The 22,979-nt window shown below is 36.1% G+C and overlaps 1 pseudogene; it reads left to right on the top strand.

Moving 5' to 3' along the window:
- The first annotated feature begins 7,257 nt into the window (after nt 1-7,257).
- On the top strand, nt 7,258-16,169 carry LOC115956492 (annotated as a pseudogene).
- Nucleotides 16,170-22,979: the final 6,810 nt, after the last annotated feature.

Below are 22,979 nucleotides of genomic sequence, written 5' to 3'. Positions count from 1 at the left end.
ACGACAATTGTTGCAAAAGGAAGAAGACTTGTCCTTATTCTTCATTTAGAAGCAAAATATGCAAAAATGGACTACAAAAATGAAATCTACGTGAAAAACTGGGTAAGGAGCACCTGGAATGCAAAAATCAACTCTGGCCAAAAAGTCAACCCTCAGTCAAAGTCAACGGACAGTCAACGAAAAGTCAACGCTGACTTGGTGGGTGACGTCAGCAGATGTGGACAATGATGTCAGCAGGTGACATGGCAGTGATGACGTCACTTAGGGCTGACGTCAATAGGTGCAGATCTTGCGCGTGCAAGCGTGTGAAGAAGGATGTTGGCGCGTGGCGGTGCGTGGCGGCGCGTGCGGAAGGCTACTGGCGCGTGGAGGCGCGTGGAACGCGTGAGCTTTGGCGCAGAATTTTTAGGTAGCGCGTGACGGCGCATGTGAGCTCCGATGGTGGTCAGATTCCACGAGGTGGTAGATCGGCAAAGGACGATCTTAGTGGTACCTGCAAAAACACAATCGGGGCAAGGATCACGGCGGTGACGGTATGGCAGTGGTCTCGAGACTCTGAACGACGGCAACTGCAGGTCCAGAACCAGAGACGATGACTGAAATGCGTCAGAAGTTTAACGGCGAATGGCTGCAAAGCAGTTGTAATAGCGGAAGCAATTGTGAGTCTGGAATAACACCAATGAGAGACAAGACTGCAAAGAAAAAGTCAGAGCAATGGCTCTGATACCATGATAGAAATACTGAATGCAATGGCATTGTATTTCTCAAATCAAAGAATATATATCAGTGCCTTTATATAGGAGGCATATGTATGCGGTACAAGTAAAGTGTAGTACAAGTACAAGTGTGCTGTACAAGTACAAGTGTGCTATACATCAGTGCCTTTATATAGGAGGCATATGTATGCGGTACAAGTAAAGTGTAGTACAAGTACAAGTGTGCTATACAAGTAACCTAGTTGGGCCTAAAGCCCATAACATAATATACGTTAACAGAGATGATGCCCAAAGGCTTTCGGTATAGTGATAAGCCTATCCAAACAAGAAATAAATGTTGCACCTTAGCAAAAACAACAATAAGACCCAATAAAATACTTCACAGTAATTAATTAACGAACTAGTGGTTCTATTACAACAATACAAGAAAATAAAATTCTCCAACGGTAGGGTAAAATTAGACTTGTGGTTCAGCAATCAATTATTGAACAAATTTAAGAAGGTGTTCATTTCTGGAAGTCCTTGTGTGTATTGGTCAGAAGGGCCTAAGGTACTTTCAGATATCATTACATCAATATGAGGGAAGAATTCCATTATTACAAAAACATTATAACCTTCAATGGTAAAACAAAAAGTAAAAACTAATGGCTCCATAGTGAAAAGGAAAGGGTTATTTGGCATGGTATAAAGGGAGAGAGAGATTCCAACTCAATGTAGTAAATATTATGCCAAAATTCTTATGGGATATGTATGTAGAGTGTGAGTGTGATAGGAAGGCTATTTTGAATGAGTGGGTGTGTAGGCTTGTAATGGGAAATGCTAAAACTAAGAGTTTAATGGGGAAGAGAGTTGTTTATGGCTGATTAAGGAGCATTTATGAACTTAGAATATGTAGAAAAGAGAAGGAAAGGGAATGTCTAAGGCTAAGTGGGTATGAACTGAAATGACTTATTTGTGGGTTAGTGGAGCTAACTATACGCTAAAATGTGACAGAATATCAAGAATAACAAAGTTTTTTAGAGGGTTTTTTTTTTTTTTTTTTTTTTTTTTTTGTGTTTTGTGGGCTAATGTGATTACCATTTTATAGTGGAGCTTAAGGTGGGGAATGATTAGCAAGAATCCAAATACGTAGAGCTAATCAGAGGCCAGAATGGCAAACTGCTCATCCTAGGATTTGACCATAAATGGCAGATTTTCTTTTGGGTTGTTTTGCTTCTTTGAGCAATGTCACACATGGGTAAAAAGCTTAATAATCTTGCATTCAATGCATGAATCTCTGAGGTTGTATTCAGCCAATGAGGTTAAGACAGGCATTATGGAAGACTCTTAGTGTTGCAGCTGAGATTTGGACCCTAGGTAGTAGGATTTCAACAACCCAAGCCAGGTGTCAAAGTTTAAACCCACTTCAGATGGTTCTGCTGAAGATCCCTTTATACCATCCAAACCATATGTTCCCAAATTTTCCACTTTAGGATTCATGGGCTTGGCACATGAACCAATTCTTGAACATTTTTGGCATTTATAGGATTGATTTGTTGAGATTTGAGCAACTTGGTTATGGCTCCCTTCCGCTAGAGGTAGAGCATTAAGGAAGATGATGAAATCCCATTACCCCTTGGACTTTAGCTGCTAACACAACCTCCGAATGCTATGCACGTGATGGGGACAGTGGCAGAAAGTTGATGGGATAGCCTTTAGTTCATTCTTAGGGGTTTGATTATCTCCAACGGAAGCTTGGTCAGGGATGAACAAGAAGGGAGTTGGCTGGCTGGTTCAGCTCTCTACCTTCTTTGGTCTGGGCCTATTCACGCATGCTAGACCCTTTAGTTGGGCTGCCCTTTTTTACTTGGGCCTGTTCTTCTTTTGTCACATATTTGGACCTACAAAATGGAGATCAATGACACATATTGCCATGGGTTTTCATCCCTCATGAACTCTTATTGTTAGTGGATACTCAATGTAGTATAGGTTTTGATAAATGCTTTGTAAATAATAATTAATACTTTGAAATAATGAATTTCATAGCATAAGTAATGTTCAATAATCACGTCATAATTTAAATGATGAGCTTGCAGGATGAATAATTACCACGAGTTTCAAAAAATAATGTGGTGATATAAATGGTGACCATGGATTCTTATTTTATAAATTCCATGGGTTTATAATATGGTAAAATAAATGTCATAGTTTTAAGATAAATAACTTTCCATGGGCATTTATAAGATGATTGCCATGGATTTTTGAGAATAGATAATTGTCATAGATCCCATGGGCTTGTAATATTATGGTACTATTTAAGAAATTAAAACATTGTTCCTTGTTGGACTTTTAGGTGAAATACATATGATATAGTACTTTGCCAAATATTAATAATCTTGAGTTTTTGATAAAATAGTGCCAACGTAAATTGGGTTTCTGATATTACCAATAAAAATTGGACTTTTGATATTGCTAGTAAGAACTGGGCTTTTGATATTACTAGTGAGAACTGGGTTTTAAATATTGCTAATGAGAACTGGATTTTTTGATATTGCTAGTGAGAACTGGGCTTTTGATATTGTCAATGAGAATTGGGCTTTTTGATATTGCCAGTGAGAACTAGGTGTTGAGGACAAAATTTTCATGTCACATGGGTTTATTTCATTGGCAACCCACACCACATCAACATTATCATGGATTTTGGGAAAATCTACTTTAAAACCCAAAAGAGCCCATATTTACACAAAATGATGCCAAAGCCCACAGTCCAAAACCCATGGCAATATTATCTCATCAAAGCCCATGGTTCAAGCTCATGGCACATCATTTCATTTTCAAAGGGCCGAGAAGTGGTTTGGAGGGTCAAGAAGTATGCTCGGTAAAACTCCAACAGCTTAAAGTTGATAAAGGAAAATATGTTGTTTGACATGTCTTCTCCAATTCCCTGAACTCTGATGAGTCAATGTGCAATAGGTAGCATCTGATAAGCCTCTCATATCACATAACACTTAAAATGATAAAACTCCCCATGCTCTTTACATAAAACTTAATATTCATCATATAATATAAGTTTAAAAATGTAATTATATTATTTCATATAAATTATATCATTATTTTCATTTAAATCAATCACAAGCACATGGCCAAATCTATATTAATATCTCATATCTAGCATTAAATACTCTCCTCACTCTCCAAGATTTGGTCAAAACATAAAGAGGCCATAATTACATCTCTAAAACTTCATCAAATATCAACCAACTAGTTTATTACTTACCAGAATTATATTGTAATAAAACCATGGAATAAACATATAATTTTCGAAAAGGGGAAACTTAGCCAAAAAGTACCAGTAGCTACACCAGCAGAAGCTGTAGTAGCTCCAACAAAAGCTGCAATAGCTCTAGTAGAAACAACAACTCCAGCAGAAGCTGTAGTAGCTCCAGCTATAACACAATAGTTCTAGTAGTAGCTTAGGCAATTGACACATGTCCAAAGTGACATCATTAACCCTTTAATGCCCATTCCCAACAGCTTGCTACCATACCCAAAGAAGCAAATATCCTATAAAAGAAATTCTACCATTTTAAGCTAAGATCCTTAGCCCCCAGCTGCAGTATTGGAAATAGGAAGATCCCATAAAAGTTATCTTACAATTTTCAGCCAAACCCATGAATTTAATGCAAAATGTTACCTCCAGCAGAAGACATCACACAGCTGACATCATCCAGCTATGTCAGGATAGCTACTGCTATAAAGTTGTCAGTTGCAGCAGCTACTCCTATACTGCTGTGTCAGCTATTGTACAGCTACAGCAGCAGCCTTAAAGTTTCAAACTTTCTTCTTTTGGCTAAAAACTAAAAACCCACTAATGAAATCACTTACTTTGTCAAAGACTTTTCCTTATTTGCTAAATTTCCCTTCAACTAATTCTAATCTAATTACATACTTGACTCTATATAAAGAGGACCAAGCCACACACTAACACACCCACTATCCATCTCTCTCTCACTCTCTTATTCTAAAACTTCATCATTTTGCTGCCCATAAATACATCTCAATATCTTTCTCCATTTCTCTTACAAAATCTCTCTTATTAGATAACACTATTACAACACACCTATTACACAACAACACTACCCATCATATACTTATTCTCTTATCCTCAATATTCTAAAACTTCATAATTTTGTTGCCCATAAACACATCTTCATCTCCTTCTCCATCTCCCTCACAAAATCTCTCTTCTTTTAAAGCAACATAACCCATGATATAACACAAAAAACCACTCCAACAACAGCTATAGTCTCATGTATTTACTATATTTAACCTCAATATCTCTCCTACTTCCGTATATTCTACAAACACATTCCTCACAAAATATCCATACATACTTCTCATATATCTTTAAACTCCATGTCTCACAAAGTATATATAAATATATACAAGATCAATATTCAACAAAGTGTCTACATATACTTCCCATACATATTACAAACACCATTTCTCACAAAACATATATATTTCTTTTCATCTCCGTACTTCTTAAAAGACATCAAACACTCTTCCAAGAACATATTACAAAAGCCCTTTCTCATGGAAAGCATAAGAACATTAAAGACTAAAAGTCCTTCTCATAAAAGGCACAATAATTTCATATTAAAGTCATTCTCATGAAAGACATAAATTTCTAATACTAAAAGTCCTTCTTATGGAAGGCAATATCACTCATATTTGACTAAAAACTAAAAGAGTATTACATGGGGAAAATCATTTAAGTGCATGATAAAGAGGATATACTTAACTAACCTATGCACATGGCTGGACATATTCTCTAGTTGCACCAATTTTTCCGCTTCAATTGTGAAGACACCATGAAAGGACTCATAATATCACATTGTACCGTTGGACTCATTTTATCATGTTGCTGAAATATTATAAGTCCACTGATGTTATACGGCTGGAGCCACCAACTATGAAGATAAGTCATTATATTTTTATCTCCAAAATTATACTATTGAGTATATTTTAATTCATTATCATTGTACCGCTGTATTCATATTATTATGCTGCTGGAATGTTATTAGCTCACCAATATTATACGGTTGGAGTCACAAATCATATAAAGAATAAAATGATGCTATACGGCTGGAGTCAGAAATATACAAGATAAGTCAATATTTCTCTATCTTCAAGATTACATTATTAAGTATTCGCTAACTCATCACTATTGCACTGCTAGATGCAAACTACTTTAATATTGTCTCACTATTTAATAAGCATGGATTCACTAATGCTTCATTAATGAACATATATAATGATAAATTGAATCTATCTCACCAACGGACATATATTATTTGGACATAAACCACCGTTCGACATATATCATTTGGACATGAATCACCGTTGGACATATATTATTCGGACATAAACCACCACTGGACATATATTATTTGGACATGAACCATGGCTGGATATAAACTATTTGACATATATTATTTGGACATGAATCATGGCTAGACATACCTTATTATGTTGAACATAAACCATGAACTACAGCTGGATATGAACTATTTTGGACTCATCCCATTACTGGACATATGACACTTAATTAATTACTTTCTAATATTGAACATCACTTAATATACATAATAATGATGTTCAACTAATCATTTAATCTTAACTATTCAATTAAATATATTATTTATTTATTTTAACCACTATCGTGATACTAAGACTTTGGACTTTATCTATTTTGTAGGCTTAAAAATGCACCAGAAGCCATTGGTCTATGTGGCCTAATGTCGAGTTCCAGATTGAACTCCTCAAAACAAATCCGGTTCTAGCAAAGTCACACCTCTAGCAGAAGACACGTGGCTACGTACAAAAACTGCCCCCGACACTAGGCTTTTTGATATTGCTAGTGAGAACTAGGCTTTTGATATTGCCAATGAGAATTGGGTTTTAAATATTACCAATGAGAATTGTACTTTTTGATATTGCCAATGAGAATTCGGTTTTTTTATAAATAAATTGCCATTGGTTTAAATCATGGGTTTTGGTCATGAATTTGAATTTTATTGATAAAAGGCGGAAATCACATTTTTGTCCTTATATTTTCAGGCGATTCTCACTTTGATCCCTAAATTTTATTTTTACCGCTTGTAGTCTCTATTTAGAAAAACGCCATCCATTTTAGTCCTTTCTGTCAATGCCATAATGGCGAAATCCTAGGTGGCAAACAGAACTATTAAAATAATAATAAAAAAATTTATTTTGGCATTAAAAAATGCCACGTCAGCATCTAAATTAAAAAAAAAAAAACCAATTTATTAATTTTAACTAAATAAAAAAAATTAAAACAGAATTAAAAAACAAAAATCACATGAATTGAGATCTAAATGTGTCTTGAACAAGAACAACAAGAACATAAACCCAGAAATTTTTTTTTTTTTAAAAAAAAACATTAATTAAACTGAAACTGAGCTCTAAATCAACTCTTACAAATTGAATTTTCCCTCTCTTACTTTCTCTCCTCCCAAACACAAATTAAGTAAAAAAAATGTCTTCTCCAACTCCATCTTCTTCTCCAATGTACCACATAGGCTACGCTCTTTCCCCCAAGGATGGCCAACGCTTCATCCAAAACTCTTTAATCAATCTCGCCAAACAACGCATCATCGATCTCATCGAACCAAACCCATAGCTCAATAGGGACCCTTCGATTACATCATCCACAAAATCTACGGCTCTGATTGGAACAACCAAGTGCAGCAACTCTCTCTCTCCATTACCCAAACATCATTGTAATCAACCCTCCAGAAGCAATCGACCATCTCCACAACTGTGTCTCCATGCTTGATGTGGTCACCAGCTTGAAAATCCCTCAAGGGAACCAAACCTTTGGGATTCCAAATCAAAGAGTATTGGAAGAGTCGGAGAATCTTGTGGATTCGATTGAAGAAATAGGGTTCAAGTTTCCGTTCATAGCGAAACCGATGTCGATCGACGGCAGTGCCAAGTCACACGAGATGTTCTTGGTGTTCAACAAGAACAAGTTGAAGAAATTGAAACTGAAAAAACCATTTGTGATGCAAGAATTTGTAAACCACGGCGGAGTAGTTTTCAAGGTGTATGTGGTGGGCAATCATGTTAAATGCGTGAAGAGAAAATCGTTGCCGGATATATCTGAAGGGACACTAAATAATATGGCTCCGGATGAGGGTTTATTGTTGCTTAAGCAGATATTGAATTTGGTTGCGAAAAATGATTCTTCTGAGGTGGAGGGATATAATGTGGTGCCAGATGATGGTTTTTTTTTTTTTTTAATTTCTGGGTTTGTGTTCTTAGATATGGGTTTGTGTTCTTATTGTTCTTGTTCAAGACACACTTAGATCTTAATTCATGTGATTTTTGGTTTTTAATTTTTTTTATTTAGTTAAAATTAATAAATTAGTTATTTATTTATTTATTTAGATGCTGATGTGGCATTTTTTAATGCCAAAATAAAATTTTTTATTATTATTTTAATAGTTCCGTTTGCCACCTAGGATTTTTCCGTTAGGACACTGGCGAAAAGGACTAAAATGGATGGCATTTTTCTAAATAGGGACTAAAAGCGGTAAAAATAAAATTTAGGGACCAAAGTGGGAATCGCCTGAAAATGTAAGGACGAAAATGTGATTTTCTCCTTGATAAAATTGTCGTGGGTTTAAACCAAGGGCTTTGGTCATGAATTTGAATTCCATTGATAGAATTGCCATGGTTTTAAACCATGGGCTTTGGTAAGTATTTTTGGGTACTAGATGAGAAAAATATTTGGGGAGGATTTTGAATCACGGGTTTCACAAAAAATATTGGGTCTTACAACGTTTTATATTTGTAGGCCAATTTTGTGGTGGCCAAAAGAAAATGGTTGTGGGCTATAATAGGGTAAAAATATTTGGAGAAGCCCAATAATTTGTTGGTAGTGTTTGAAAATAAATAGGTGGTATTTAAATAATATTAGGTGTAAAAAAATGTACACTAACAATATGTGTCAAGATTGAAAATATAGAGGCGTCCTTTTCCCTCTCGCTGCCATGCTACAAGGACAGCCTTCCTTCCCACAACAATATGCCCAACCCATCTCGTGTTCACATTCCTTATGGGGGGATTTGGCAGTTTGGTCCACTTATCATCTACAAGATCATAGACCTCAAAGTAAGTAAAGTTTTTGAGATCTAAATCCTTCATCTTACATATGTCGCTAATGCTCATTTTGATTGTGCTTCCAACCATGTAAATCTTCCCATCAGCCACAAAGGCCTTGGGGTTGGCTTTTCCACTATTCATCAGTGAACTGCATTCCAGCAACTTATCTAACGAAGAACACTTGAACCACCAATATTGGACAGGTCTAGAATGTAACCTCATGCGGGAAAACATCTTGTTCCACATTCTTAAGCTTGTTCTTTACATATTCATCAATGTGTGGGTCATCAATATTGAATTCGTCGCCAAAATAGTACAATTTGGAGCCCAAAGAAACACAACACATGATGTCAGGGTATTCTCTGGTTTTAAGTTAAAGGATTGGGGAAAGTTTACTCATTTTGGTGACTTGGGCGGCTTTCGTTGGGGGAGAAGGAGGAAGTTTTGAAACTTCAATCTCATACAAGGTATACATGACTGGGCTATATGAGTGCTAGAAATATAAGTACAACTTTTTGCTTCTAATGCAGCATAAGGCAACTATGATGGCAATGATGACTTAGCTTCCATTTTTTTACGAATCCATCTGTCTCCAAGTACTGCTTCAATTTTGCTGCCCATGGCACTAGCAATGACTTGGATAAGGATTCCCTTAATTTCAAAGCCCTAAATTTTGAATAAACAAAACAAAACCCCCTTGTTTGATCTAATAAATTAAAACAAAATCAAAAGCTGTTATTAAAAAAAAAAAAAAAATTAAGGGGAACAACGTTGTTCCCCTTCACCTGAAATCAAAACAAAAAATAAAATAAAAAATAAAAAAACCGATGAAGTAATATGCCTTAACTGAGAAAATTAGGGGAAAAAGAGAAGGGGAAAGAGAGAAGTTAGGGATTGGCAGAGCATGAATCACTTACCCAAAACTATACTTGGGAGCTCCTGGAGTAGACCCTAACCCACCACAAAATCCATCTCCTTCTCTCTTAGTGTCGATATCTCTCACTATCCCGGTCTGAATCTCGGTCTCTCTCTCTCTCTCTCTCTCTTTCTCTCTGCCTCGGTTTGTCTCTCTATCTTGGTCTCGATCCCTAACTCTCTATCTTTCCCCCTCTTTCTTTCTCCCTCAATTTTTCATAGTAAGGGCATTCATCGATGATTTTATTTTATTTTTGTTTATTAGGGCAAGGGAACGACGTCATTCCCTTTAGCTTCCTTTTTAAAAAAACAAAAAAAACAATTTTTTAAACTTTTTTTTAATTACGAAATTAAAAAAACTCAAAACGGCGTCGTTTTGATTAGCAAATGGAAAGAGATAACAAAAGCCTAATGGAATACTTAATTGACAAAAATTGAAACTTAGAGAATTGAAATGACAAAACTGAAACTTAAAGCACTGAAATGACAAAAGTTGAAATTTAGAGGGTCAGTTTTGGATTCTACCCTAATAAATTTAGCTTTTAGCACTTCAAAAAACTACTTCATCTATTTTACCACCCCACCTTACAATATATCAAATACCAAAGGTTCGTTTTTATTTTATTTTATTTTATATACCTTTTATCTAAAAAAAAGAGAGTTCTATTTTTTTATCGTTTCATTTAAATATTCTTATTTTTTTTATACTTACTTTATTCTTTGTCTCTTTACCACCTACAACTACTGAATAAACAATATTTTTTTCCCCTTTAGAGCTATAGTGAACTTGTAAAGATAACAATTTACTATTCACAATTTGCAAAAAAATTTAGATATACCACCATCATTGTAGCTTGCTTTTTAGTATTTGGTGTTAAAGCTAAACCTCTCACACGTTTCCATATCTCTTTTGTGATTCTCACACTCTTATCCTCACCATGCCTCTACCTCATCATGCCGTCGGATATCTCTCTTTGATCGATGAGTTATGGGTTTTTTTTTTTTTTTGAGTTTTTTTGTGTAAATTTGTAATTTACAAATATGTTTTATGTTGGCTTTTTATTCCGTGTCAAATTTGATTGTATTTTGTTCAATCATTTCCCTATATTTTTTAAGGGATTTAATGTAAGGGTTAAACGTGAGAGTTTGGTAAAGATTTGTGAAGAAAGTGAATTTTCGACTGGCTCGTGAGTGGACAACCCGTAAAAAGCCACGTGAGAAGCACATTCTAGAATTTGAATAGTCTCATGCCAAGTTGGATTTCGTAAGTCACTTTGCGACTCAGACCAAGTCACGAGTGACTCGCGAAATTCTCTACTGGAGCATTTTAAAGTGTGTTTTCCTCATTTTTTTTATCAAAACTATATAAGCCCACATTAACCACAAAATTGTAAGGAATTTTTCCAAGAAACTTTTGAGAGAGAAAACCTTAGGAATACACTTGAGAGTTAGAGGTTGTAAACTGACAATCATCTACACAATTTCTCATAATTTTTCTTTACTCCTACCTCTCCAATTACACATCCTTGAGAGGTTCTTAGCCCAAACACTTACCTCACCCAATCTAAACGTTGAGAGAAGTTTTGGTGTGTGTAGGAAGTATTGGAAGAAGCCATCGATTGGCGGATGCAATTTGGAGCTAATTGCAAGATCCGGATAACTAGTGAAGACATGGCTCGATGAAGCCCATTGGTAGCTAGAACTTGGAGAGTTCAAGTACATTGCGTAGATTAGGCTTGGAGGGTCTTTTTGATATTCATGTACTCCAACTTTATTAGTGAATCGATTTCGGCTTGAAGGGCCGCGGAAAGGTTTTTCGCCGAGTACTTTGATTTCCTTTTCGATAACACGACTCAGTGTTATCTTGTGTTTGCATCTCTCTTCCCTTACTCTTTAAGTTTTATATTTGTTATTGCTTGCTTGTAGTTATGGCTTAGAGAGTAGTTCCGATTATTGTGTATCATTTACTCTTGTTACATACTTAGATAAGTTAGAGTAAAAACAATTAAGTTGTGCTTTTAAAATTGGTGATCTAAACAGTTATAGTGTTTTACACTATTTGAGCTTTCAGTTTGTTTTTGTGGATGAGTTTTGAGAAGTGAATGTGATGGGTTGTTGGTTGTTTGTGGTGGTGGTTTTGTTGGATTGTTGCTGTGAGTTTTTCTTTTTTGTGTGTAGTTATAGGTTGATTTTGATTGGGGTGTGGTGGCTAATTTTGGTGATCTCTATGATTCCAGTTATGGCAATGAGTTTGGATTTGTGAGTTCCAATTTAGAGTTGGATTTGAATGTTGTTGTAAGGGTTTTATGGGTTTTTGCATCTAAGTTTTTTTTTTTTTTGGCAGAAATCACAATGGCCAGTGGTTATGGAAGGTTATGAGACAATGACCTACTACGTCTATTGCCTTGTTTTTAAAGAAACTATAGAATTTCAACTTATGTAATTCGTTAACTAGAATCCACATTTGTTTCCATCTAAACAACGGAAATACCGTCATAAATTCAACTTTTAGAGAAAAACTAGATAATTTCCCGCACAATGTGCGAATACTTTGCAAATTTATTTGAAATAATTTTTATGTTTGAGACCTATTATAATACACATTTTGTTGTATAATATTTATGTTTTATCGCAATATTGTTGAATGCTTTGAAACTAAATTTTCTTAATTCATATTTTATATAAAAAATTTGTCATAGAATTGGTTTCCGAATATTGAGTGAAATTGCTCTATTAATCTGAATTTATGAAGTTAGAACAATCAAGATTTTTGGACATTTTTAGGAGACTAAAATATTATATTATTGATTAAGAAAGACTATGTAGCATGTTAAGTAACATGTGGTAAACGTTGCAGCTGCTTTTCACTTAGAACCTGAATTGTATTGCCATTCTGAAGTAAAGACTAAAGTAAGATGCTATTAATTGAAAAATTGGACTGCATTAGTAAATTTGACAACCTCTAACAAAGATAATTATACTGCCCCCTTATGCCATGATCTTTAGCTCTTTCAAAAATCTGACAAAATAGAGAGGACTCCTAACTATTCCAACTCTGCAACCAATACAATTTTTTTGTGTTTTAGGCGTGGGGACAATGGATTGAAGAGAGACCTCTAGGAACTATTGGATGAAGTGCTAACTGACTCCTTCACTTTGTCGGAGGCATTACAATGCATTCACATGGGTCTATTATGTGTGTAACAACCTAGTGATAGGCCAGACATGTCATCCGTGGTCCTAATGCTGGGGAGTGAGAGTTTATTGCCTTTCACCAAAGCAGCCAGGTTTTTTATACAGAAAGGAATCTGCCTGAAGCAGATTCTTGCTCTTCAAATTTAGTGAGCTTTTCTACGTTGGCGGCATGGTAGATTAGTCACTACAAACAAAGGAGAGCGTTTTCTTTTGAATAAAGTGACAAGATAAAGAATTATGCATGTAAGTTAATTGTTAAGTTGTGGCCTCTTTGCCCTGCCTACTAGTTTCCCACACTGTAAGTTTGATATGATATTTGCCAACATGTATTGCTTGAGCAACTAAATGCATGAATAATCGTCTATTGCACCCTCTACATTATTTATATTAAAAGGCAGATCAATATTCTAGTAATAACGAATGGAGAAATGGATTGCAAAATGGAGGACTACTCTTTTGTTTCTATTTATGTCCGATTGTGGTTGGATTGGGATTGTTAAGGTGTTGAACAGGCGTATGCTGCTTGATAACTTGTTTGTGCTAAATCCAAAATGAATAGTTTAACAGGTCATGTCGTTAAATACCAACTAGTGTATTTGATACACTCTTAAATGCATGCCATTTATGGGTATCTAATATCATTCACAATGTTAGAAATTGGACTGGTTTTGATCCAACCCATAAACCATGGCCCATGGATCGTCCACATGGCTTATCTGATAAGTAAGTTTAAATTTAAACTAACTGATATTGGTATGAGTTATCAATATCAGTAGTGGGGTAATTTAAACTTAATAGATATTGATATGGGTTATCAATATCAGTGGTGGAGTAATTTGAAACTTAAAAGATGAGATCTTTTAGGGATCACATATATCTGATAGTAAGTGAATCTCCACTAGTATTTAAATACTCCTACATCAGTCAGATAGAGGTTAGACACAATGAGTGAACATACGTATAGTTTTGAGTGCTCTCTCAAATAAGCCATCTCTCTGGGACACCACCTACTGTTTCCTAGAATTTGGAGCGTGGAAATTAGGAGAGACTCTAATAGCCTCTCCTGCGACTTGGAGGTGTTCCACAAAGGAGATCGTGAGGAGTTCGTAAAGCAAGCAAAGAACAAGATCCGGCAATTTGGTGATCTATTCCACCAAAGGTATGTGTCTATATAACCTCTAGTAAAGTACATAATTTTACAACATTGGTATCAGAGCCGTTTTATGCTTGTTTTCACTCTTAAATGATGCCATGATCTCTGAAATATATAATCCCATATGCATGCTAAAAAAAAATTAAAAGTTTAAGTAATTTTTAATTTTCAGATCTGTAATTTTTAGAAGCATGTTATGGCATGTAGAGAAAGAAATAAAAAGCTATAATTTTTTTTTTAATTGTTTACATGTAATCTGAAATTTACAGGCTTATTTTGACCCATTAAATCTTGTTTAATGTCAAATATTTTATAATGATTTGAAAGTACATTCCATAAGCTTTAAAAAGACAGTTTACATGCTTAATTTAGACTTTAAATGAGAAAGTTGTGGTCTTTTAAAGATTATGATTGTATTTGATAAAATCTGAAAAATTGATGTCTATGGTTGAAGATGATGAACAATAAAAGGAAACACATTTTTTCACGTATGGAAAATTGTTTTGTTAAGTGTACCGTGCGGGCTCCACTAACCACTAATTGTTTGAGTTGTTATCTAAAAATAAAATAATAAAATAATAGAGCCCGACGTTGATGTTAGTGTATTAGTTACACTTGAACACTATCCTTGTTTTAGTTACACACAAATAAAAGAGCCCCACATTAGTGTATTAGTTACACTTTGATAAGGATATTGTGTTGAGCCCCAAGTTGGTGACTTGGTGTATTACTTACACATTGACACAAATAGTTGTTGTTTCCTTCAACAAGGAAATTGTGCAAGCAATAAGCCGTACACGCAAGTAGTTGTGTGGGTTTGTAATATTGTGTACAAATACTGTGTTAAGTTTGTAACATAGTTACAAAGGAATTGAGTTATATGAAAACTTAATATATTACTTGCACAGTTAATCATAACTCGTACAGTGGTTTTTTTTTTTTTTTTAATTTACAGTAAAACTATATATATATTCTTAATTTTGTTTAGACCTCATTTCTAATGTGACATATATTTAATATATGTAATTGTAGTGTCATTTTTTTTTAACTGTGATGTTAAAATAGAATTGTGATAATATGAGAAAATTGTGAAATTAGTTTTCTAGTTTTCTGTATAATTATGCATGGTTTTTAATCTTTGAATTAATTTATGATGTCTTTTTTAACATATTGTAATATGATTGAATTGATATTATATGAATGCATTATGTGATGAATATGTGACCAAAGGGTTAATGAAACTCTTTGGCTCATCTCTATAGTTAAAGATTGTATTGGTAATTTATGCAACATGTGTATTTTTTTATTGTTATTGTGGATGGATAAGACAATTTTTGAAATTATTTGGTAACGTGGCATCCCCAATTTTTTAATTACAAATAGAATCTTTGTAGTAGGATACTTGAATATGTAATTTTTTGGGCCAATGTTTTTTTGGCAATTATTTGGGCCATTGTTTTTGGAAATGTAATTTAATTTCGGAAGCCATGTAAGGGGATGTGTTTCACGGTTACCTATAATTTTCAAATTTTGTTTTAGCATGTTGTATGAAATTACCAATAGGGCCTATAGTGGAGCCCATGCACAATGTGTTGTGCACAAAAATTTATGGACACATGTTATATTTATGATTTAATATGTGGATGGTGTGATGTTTTATTCTTCACAAAATTTTATTTAAAAATCAATTAGATGTGTTATTCCAATTTACATAGTTAGAGATGATTATGAGCTTAGTGAAATTTTCGATCTTACCATGTAGAAAGGAATATCATGGTCTAGTTGGATTTTTTTGGAAATAAAATTTAAAAATGTACGTGCTAATGTCAACTTGTGTAATGAATGTAGTGAACATGGCCACTAAGAATGTAGTTGTTGATTTAACTAAGGGTGAGAAATTAGATGGAACCAACTATGATATGTGGCATAGAAAAATTCAATATCTGCTTAATGAACAAGAGGTCCTTGAAACCCTAACCAATGTGATGATGCAACCTGAAAATGGGAATACTGCCTAACATCACCGTGACTTAGAGGCCTATGAGTCTTGGGTTAAGAAAGATCGTTGTGCATGCTTCACTATGCTGAGTAGCATGCACAATGATCTTATTGGGGAGTTTGAGAACTACCCAAATGCCCAAGAGATGTGGAACCAGCTTAAGATTGCCTTTGGAGGGACTTCAGCAACTAGGTTGCAAGCTCTTACTTTGAAGTTTGAGCAATATGTTATGGATTCAAAGCATAGCATAGCTGAACATCTAAGGACAATGTCAGCATTGATCCGTGACCTAAAGGCTGCTGGTAATAATCTCTCTGATGAACAACAGGTCACAGCGGTGATACGTTCACTGCCTAAACCTAGTTGGGGGTAAATGAAGCTTGTTTTGACACATAGTGAGAATATCAAGACTTTTGTTGATATTTCTCGTCATCTCGAGCTTGAGGCAGAGCGCATGGGGGCGCACCAGAACACCCTCCTTATCGCCCAATATGGGCAGCAGAAGGCATTCAGGCCTTAACGCAAAGGACAAGGGAGAAATGCCAAAGGAGCTGGTAACCTTAGGCCTAAAGAAGGCAAGATAGTAAAGCGCCAAAAGGGCAAGCGTGCTAAGAAGGACAAGGCAAAGATCAAGTGCTACAACTGTGGTAAGAAGGGTCACTTCGCTCGTGAATGCACTGAGCTGAAGAAGGTATCGATTCTTAACAACTCTGCTATTACTTATGTTTGGACACATGTTTTTGTTGCTCATACTATTCCTGGGTGGATTGTAGATTCAGGAGCAACCAAACATATAGCCAGAGATAGAGTTGGGTGTGTGGATTACAAAAGGATACCAACAGGCACACAGTACGTTATTTTGGGTAACAGAGCTCAAGAAGAAGTCATAGGAGTTGGAACCTACCAGCTCAAATTGCGTCTGGGATGTATGTTACTTCTTCATGATGTGCTTCATGCACCTGGTGTCCAATGTAATCTATTTTCTGTACTTACTATGCTTAGACTTGGATTTAGTTTCCATTTCGATGGTCCTCAGTTGGATTTTTATTTAAATAAAACCTTGTATGGACATGGTTATTTATCTAATAATTTCTTTATGTTGGATTTAGATCATTCCTCTTTTTCTTTTATTGCTCATAATGATGATATTTCTAATTCTGTAATGTGGCATGCTAGATTTGGACACATAGGAAAAGATAGATTGGCTAGACTAGCTAGAGAAGGCCTATTGGGGTCTATCACTAATGTAAGCCTACCTATGTGTGAACCTTGTCTAGCTGGAAAGACCCGTAGGAAGCCTTTTGGTAAGGCTCCAAGGGCAACGCATCCTTTGGAATTAGTCCATTCAGACATATGTGGATCTATGAATGTTAAGGCACGCCATGACACCTTTTATTTTCTCACATTTATAGATGACTATTCACGTTTTAGTTATGTCTATCTGATCTCCCATCGCTTTGAAGCATTAGATTGCTTTAAGCGCTTTATGGCAGAGGTTGAGAATCATAAAGAAAGGAACCTAAAGGTTTTTCGAATAGATAGGGGTCGTGAATATTTGTCTAAACAGTTTCAGGAATTGTGTGAGGAAAAAGGGATACGTAGGCAATTGATGATTCCTGGTACTCCACAACAAAATGGTGTTGCAGAGAGAAGGAATCGTACTCTATTAGAGATGGTTAGATCGATGATGGTGCAAGCCAACCTTCCAATTTTGTTTTGGGGGGATGCATTGATGACTGCTGCCTACATCCTTAACCATGTGCCTTCTAAGTCAGTTCCCACAACACCATATGAGTTATGGACTGGTTTAAAACCCAATTTGGAGAACTTGCGGCCATGTTTGTGCAGGTTTTGTTCACAGTACTTCCCATAAGTAAGGGAAATTGGGCCCTAGAGTAAGTAAGAAAATCTTTATAAGATATTCAGAAAGCTCAAAGGGGTATGTAATGTATGGTGAACATTTTGATGGTGGAATGACTGAGATAGAATCTCGTGATGTCAACTTCATTGAAGATGATTTTCTAAGCATCAGTGAAGTAAAACAAGATCTTCAGCTTTATGAGCTGCAAGAACTTGAAGGTGTCATACCATTTTTGGGCAAGGGTGGAGAATCACAACTTTATCCTGAAATCGCCAAAGATAGTGGAAGTGATTTGGCTCCTAGTGGGAGCAAACCACTAGATAGTGACACACAAGGATCCAAGGTATGTAGAAGTGAACGTGGAACTATTCCCCGTCGTCATTTTGAGATTAAGGGGGAATCTTTTATATGTGATTCACTAGACCTTGATGAGCTTGCTTCCTATGAGGAAGCATTAGCTTCACCTGCTTCACATGAATGGATAGTTGCCATGAGGAATGAGATGGATTCTATGGCAAAGAATCAAGTTTGGGAGTTGGTTGACCTTCCGCCTGGGCGCAAGACCATTGGAAACAAGTGGGTCTTAAAAATAAAGCGCAAGGTAGATGGATCGATTGACAAATATAAGGCTCGTCTTATGGCGAAAGGCTATACCCAAAGAGAAGGGATAGACAATGAAGAGAGTTTCTCCCCAGTAGTGAGATTTGTCTCTATTCGCCTTATTCTAGCTATTGTTGCACATTTGGATTTGGAACTCTTCCAAATGGATGTAAAGACTGCATTTCTCAATGGAGAACTAGACGAGGAGATCTATATGGATCAACCTATTGGTTTTGAGGTCAAGGAACAAGGGCGCAAAGTGTGCCGCCTTAAGCGTTCCATTTATGGCCTAAAGCAAGCATCTAGACAATGGTATTTCAAGTTTCATAAGGCTATTATTTCGATTGGTTTCGAAATGATGGAAGAAGACCATTGTGTGTATGTCAAACGACCAGGAAAGAGTTTACTTATCCTGTCTTTGTATGTGGACGACATTTTGTTGGTTGGAAATGACATGGAGATGATTGTCACCACCAAAAAGTGGTTGTCCTCTATTTTTGAAATGAAGGACATGGGAGAGGCTAATTATGTGCTTGGAGTTAAGATCTTCAGGGATCGCTCAAAGAAGCTTCTTGGTTTGTCTCAAGAAACTTACATAAAGATGATTTTAAAGCGATTCCGTATGCATAATTCCAAACCCATAGACACTTCAATTGAGAAGGGACATACATTAAGCCTTGAAGATTTCCCTAAATCATAAAAGGAAAAGAGAGAAATGGCAAGAGTTCTCTATGCAAGTGCAGTTGGAAGTCTGATGTATGCTATGTGTAAGGTTAAATTTAATCAACCATCTTGTTGGCTTTATTCTATGCCAAATTTGCTTGTATTTCAGCAATTAGTAACCCTGTATTTAGGTGGGATTTTTTGTAAGGGGAGTGAGTGAGATAGTGTGAAAAAATGCTTAAGATTGTGCAAGAAAAACAGAGACTCGCGACTGAATCTCGCGGGTGACTCGCCTCTACAAGCCGCCAGAAGATGCGCACTTGCCAGGCATATCAAAAGTTGAAGCGTCATGCTAGCTGGAGCACTACAGGACAAAATAGGACAACTAGCCATTCAGTTATCTCACGGCTAGATCTCGCGACTCAGTTAAGCCGCGAGGCCAAGCCGCAAGCCAACCCTGTTTTGAAAAACCTGACTCTTCACATTCCATTCTCACCCTAGTATAAATACCTCTTATACCCACGAAAGAAAAAAGGCTTCCGGAGAGAATTTTGAGAGAGAAACCCTAGAGTAAAACAAGATTGATTCATCCACAATCTTCACATAAGAGACTCTTCAAATTCCTCTACTCTCTTCCTCTCCATTGTTAAATCCTTGAGAGGTCTTTTACCAAAACCTTTTCTCACCATATCCATTCCTGTGAGAAGGTTGTTTGGTGTTCTAGGAAGCAGTTAGGAAGGAACCAATTTACATTGGTTGATGCTATAGTCAATTAGCGGAATCCAGGAAGCTAGAAAAGAAATAAGTTCGGTGCAACCTCGTTGGAGCAAGAAGTTTGGAGGGCTTAGGTACATTGGGTAGATTAGGCTTGGAGGGTCTATTGCTGTTCATGTATCCCAACTACATTTTCTAGTGGATTACTTACCGCTTGGAAGGCAGCGAAGAGGTTTTATGCTAAGGGTTTCGGTTTCCTCTTCGATAATATATCGTTGTGTTGTTCTTGTGTTTGCATCTCTTTTCCCTTAATCTTTGCCTTTTATTTTCTGTTGTGGATGTGATTTTAATTGGCTTAGATTGTTTACCAATTCCGTTTATAGCTTGTGTTCATTTTCCGTACACTTGTTGTTTGTCATAAAGCTTGAATTGGTTATTTTGTAATTGGGGGTCTAAACATTCAAGGGTGTTTTATACACTATTTGAACTTTCACTATGTTGTGTACTTGCAGTTGGTATGGTTAGTCGTTAACAAAGTAATCCAGGACCTGTTCATTGGCAAGCAATTAAGAGGATTTTTCGATACCTTCGTGGGACATCGGATCTCATTCTTTGCTATCAGGGTGGAGATTTGAGATTGAGAGGTTATTCTGATGCTGACTGGGCCAGTGATAGAGATAAGCGCAAGTCCACTACAGGTTATGCATTTCTACTTAGTGGTGCAACTATCTCTTGGTGCAGTAAGAAACAGTCTTGCATTGCTTTATCCACAATGGAGTCTAAGTATGTTGCTTGTTCAGCAGCAGCACAAGAAGTTGTTTGGTTAAAGAGATTTTTCCAAAGCCTAAGGGTGACATCTCTTGCAAATGAAGCTGTAAAGATGTAATGTGATAATATGGCAGCCTTGGCTCATGCTAAAGATCCTAAGTATCATAGCAAAAGCAAACACATACAAACTCGTTATAACTACATTCGTCTTGCTATTACACAAGGAGAGGTGATCCTCCAACATATCTCCACTAGTAGGATGGTGGCTGATCCACTTACTAAAGCCATTGCTAGAGATTCCTTTCAGGCTCATGTTAGGAGTTTGGGACTTTGTAGGATTTGATATGTTTTTGGATACCTTATAGAAATTTATGTTTATTCATACTTTATGCAATAATGATGTTATTCATTTTGATTTATCTTGTGATATGATTGATATTGCATACTGAGCACACATTATTTGAGATTATGTCACCAGGCTTAGATTGGTCTACTCACATAGACGATCACCCTAGCACTTGAGTAGCAAGCAGGATGAAACATAGTGATCACTTTTTTTTTTCTGTAAATCAAATAAGTGATCATCTTGACGCTTAGGGAGGCGTGCAAGATAATATAATGAATGTGGCCTTAGCTAGGCTAAGATGAGACTTATGGGAGTCGCACTTGAAGTGTATCCACAACTTCATGAAGCCTGAATAAAGCCAAATGTGAGATCTTGGACAGGAACTTGATGTGTAACTCTGCTGAGAAACTCAGGTTGGTTGCTTTTGTGGCAATTGGACTAAGATTTGTATGGTGTTTGAGTGTGACAAGCCCAGTTGAGTGGGAACTCCACCGTAGCATACAAATTATACTGTATGTGCTATAGCCGACCAATTAAGGGAGTGATTGGATAGATCCCTACTCCATCACTATGTGAGCCCTAGTCGACCATAATAAGGTCCATTTTGTGCCCTTTTTTCAACCTAGAACTATGTTATGAAATGAATGTTTGATGTCGCTACTTTAGCATGTCATCTCAAGGCCATGATATATATGGTCTCGTGGAGCATGCCTAAGAAAGCGGTCAAGTGTGAATGAAATGACATGAGTGTCTGGGGAAGATTATTTAGAACACACCATTTATTTTATGGCTCATAGCCCGGGCGATTATGAGGAATTTGTTTTTTCAACATAATCATGAGCATATTATATGGTATTGGATCAAGTTTTGCTTTGAGTTTTTAACTCATGAGGGATTAAAGAAACTCAATCAGGTGTGATCAAATAATCTGGGGCATAAACGAGATACTATGAGTGATGTACTATGTTAGTTTAGATGGTGACTTAATATGGTACTCCTACCCTACACCTTCTCGTCAGGTCGCACACTCCATTTTTTTTTGTATAAAGAGAGGATTGGACAAGAGATTGAGAGGAGCCAGTTTTGACTGTAGTACCCAGTGTGGACGAGTGGGAGATGTTAGAAATTGGACTGGTTTTGATCCAACCCATAAACCATGGCCCATGGATCATCCACATGGCTTATCTGATAAGTAAGTTTAAATTTAAACTAACTGGTATTGGTATGAGTTATCAATATCAGTAGTGGGGTAATTTAAACTTAATAGATATTGATATGGGTTATCAATATCAGTGGTGGAGCAATTTGAAACTTAAAAGATGAGATCTTTTAGGGATCACATATATCTGATAGTAAGTGAATCTCTACTAGTATTTAAATACTCCTACATCAGTTAGATAGAGGTTAGACACAGTGAGTGAACATACGTATAGTTTTGAGTGCTCTCTCAAATAAGCCATCTCTCTGGAACACCATCTACTGTTCCCTAAAATTTGGAGCGTGGAAATTAGGAGAGACTCTAGTAGCCTCTCCTGCGACTTGGAGGTGTTCCACAAAGGAGATCGTGAGGAGTTCATAAAGCAATCAAAGAACAAGATCCGGCAATTTGGTGATCTATTCCACCAAAGGTATGTGTCTATATGACCTCTAGTAAAGTACATAATTTTACAACACACACCATCTGGCATGTTTTAGGCTCGAGGCTTTTCTTTAGCTTCAATGGGAATCAATGACATGATATTTTTCCATAAGATAATGCAAAGTTGTTTCTGAAGTACAGATTTTCATTTAGAAAAATAACATTTTCCCAACTAAGCACAGTAAACAATGTTTTCTTTTATAATCTGAAATGTAAATTTTGATAATTAGGAATCAGG

The sequence above is a fragment of the Quercus lobata genome, chromosome 8 (genome assembly GCF_001633185.2).
Source record: "Quercus lobata isolate SW786 chromosome 8, ValleyOak3.0 Primary Assembly, whole genome shotgun sequence".
Classification (NCBI taxonomy): Eukaryota; Viridiplantae; Streptophyta; class Magnoliopsida; order Fagales; family Fagaceae; genus Quercus; species Quercus lobata.
Note: the sequence above shows the minus strand (reverse complement) of the source record. Positions and strands in the feature narration are given on the sequence as shown.